The sequence below is a fragment of the Pteropus vampyrus genome, unplaced genomic scaffold (assembly GCF_000151845.1).
Source record: "Pteropus vampyrus isolate Shadow unplaced genomic scaffold, Pvam_2.0 Scaffold167, whole genome shotgun sequence".
NCBI classification, from domain to species: domain Eukaryota; kingdom Metazoa; phylum Chordata; class Mammalia; order Chiroptera; family Pteropodidae; genus Pteropus; species Pteropus vampyrus.
In genome coordinates, this window is record NW_011888948.1 from 66,968 (window position 1) to 69,598 (window position 2,631).

General features: G+C 39.6%; 1 pseudogene; it reads right to left on the reverse strand.

The window, feature by feature from the left end:
• Nucleotides 1-1,977: 1,977 nt before the first annotated feature.
• LOC111745885 lies at nt 1,978-2,096 on the reverse strand (annotated as a pseudogene).
• Between the last annotated feature and the right edge of the window lie 535 nt (nt 2,097-2,631).

Consider the following 2,631-nt stretch of genomic DNA (forward strand, 5'->3'; position numbering starts at 1 on the left):
GATTTCCACAGTGGACACCCAATGACTGTATGAATCAATGACCCAGTTGCTATTTCAGTCTTTAAAGGTGCTTACCACATTGTTTGTTCAAGACAATATTTATTGATTTTGATTGATTCAATTTCTATTCCCATAATATCCAGCTGAAATTTAATCACTCTACTCAATCTTAATTGCTTTAAACTATCATATTACAATAATATTTCATCATTTTAAAAAGGCACCCAGATGTGGCACTGAAATGTTTAAAAACAGAGACAGAAAGTTCAGCATATTTATTTGATAAGAAGGTGCTGTCATTCTTACTCTCCTCACTGGTCTTTTATCTAATCGTCAGAGAAACAGGGAAGAGTCTATGCTTGGGCTCAACTCAATTCCATCACACCATGTTATACTTCCAAGTCCTTCACAAAAAGCAACAAGCAACTAAACACCCATAGGTCACAGCAGGAACCCACTGGTTCTTCAGGGAAGAATCACAGAAGCCACACCCAAGACACACAGGACACAGACAGACAGGCAGACATGAGACTCATCAGATCTTCACTGGGCCAGTTTAGTTTTAATCTGTTTTACTAATACGTGGTCAGCCCACTACTCTTTGGCTTCATGCTCTCAGTTTCTTTTGCTTGATTCCAAGTCCCTGGTCATGACTGGAAAAGCTTGCACCATGAATGTTTCCCTAGATGCTTCATCTAGAAAGATCAAAGTCTTTGTAATGTTGTTTTCCTTTCTGAAGGGAATCATTCATTTATTCAACAAATACTTTTAAACTATCCAATACGTACCTTGAATCATTCTAGGCTTTGGAGATATAGCAGTGAAAAAGAAAGACTAAGCCATAGTAGAGGGGGGCAGTCAAATAAATGTCACATGTGGTAATGCTACAAACAATTATGAAGCAATGTAAGACAGTGAGGGTTATTTTAGAAAGGGTTAAGAAAGGAGATCTCTTTGATAATGTGACATTTGAGCCAACAGCTGAAGGAGGGAGAGAGTAAGCCATAAGGCTAATATAAGGCAAAAAGCATTCCAGGCAGAGAATAGCAGATGAGAAAGCCCTGAGGCAAAAGTGGGCTTTTATGGTTAATCAGGAGACCAGTATGACTGGAGAGAACTAATTTAGTGAGAGAGTTGTAGGAGATAACATCAAAGAAGTAATGAAGAGCCAGTGACTTTTATCTGGAGTAGATGGGGAGTCAGTGGAGGATTTCGAAATTGAAAAGACAACCTGACTTAGATTTTAAAATAATCTATAGGCTTTAAAAGGCTGCAATGTTGAGACTAGACTGGGACAAGGGGCTGTGGAGGAGTGGCAAGAGTAATAGCAGGAAGACTAGTTAGGGGACACTTACAATAACCCAGGAAAGAGATCACAGTGGCATGGACCAGGGTGACAGAAGTTGAAGTGATGAAGTGGTCACATTCTGAAACTGTTTGGAAGATGTCACTGATTGGATTTGCTGATGGATTCCATGTGAGGTGTGAGATGAAGGAAGATTCAAAGATTACTTCATGTTTAGGGCCTGAGAAACTGAAAGGATGAAGAAAGATAAGATTTAAAGGTGGAAATCAGAAGTTAAGTTTTGTACCCATTAAATGTGAAATGCCCATTAGTCATTCAAGGAGAGGTATTGAATAGGGGAACCAAGAAAGTGGTTCTCTAGAAGCCACTGTTTAAAGGAGGGAGGAGTATTGTTTTCAGATGTTGCCGAACAAGTAAAATAAAGGACTAAGAACTGGCCTTCAGACTTTCCAATTTGTGGGTCATTAATGGCCTTTACAAGAACAGTTTTAGTGTAATAACAGGGCAAAAGCCTGATTGGGATTCAAAAGAGAATGGGAAGAGAAGGAGGTAGAGACGATGAGTGGAGACAACTCTTTTTTTTTTTTTTTTAGGTGAGGCAACCCTTGGTTGACCTCACAGATTGCAAGGACCTTATCAGTTTACAATCCATTATTTTTTTTTATTTTTTACACCTACAGCACCTGGTCTTCCTAGGTGGTCTCCCATCCAAGTACTAACCAGGCCCGACCCTGCTTAGCTTCTAAGATCAGATGGGATCGGGCTTGTTCAGGGTAGCATGGCCATAGATGAGTGAAGACAACTCTGACAACTTTGCTGAAAATGGGAGCAAAGAAATGCAGTGGTAGTTGAGGAAGAATTCGAAAGTTGTGGGAGGATTATTTTGATGGGAACAATCCAGCTAGGCTCCTATCATCCCACTATAGGATTAGATAGAAATCTCTTACTGAAATTCTTTGATCCTCTTTCTCATTCACCCATACGCAAGCAGTTTTTTCCATTTGCCTACAGCACCTCAGACATGCAACCTATCTTCCCCCATTTCTAACTACTGACCTTGCTGATTTTCCTTGATTCCAACAAGTTTTTCTCCATCATGATCCCTTCCATCAGTAGTTCATTCACTAAACAAACATTTAATATGCCAGGCATTGAGCCGATTGCTAAGGATGTAGGGATGAGTAAGACTCAGTTCCCAACTTCAAAATTCTTAGGGAAGGAAAACATGTAAAACAATAATTAATAGAGTGTGATGTATAGTAAAATAGAGTTAGAGAAAAGTGTAATGGGAGGAACATGGGACAGACCAGAGGAAGCAGCTATAA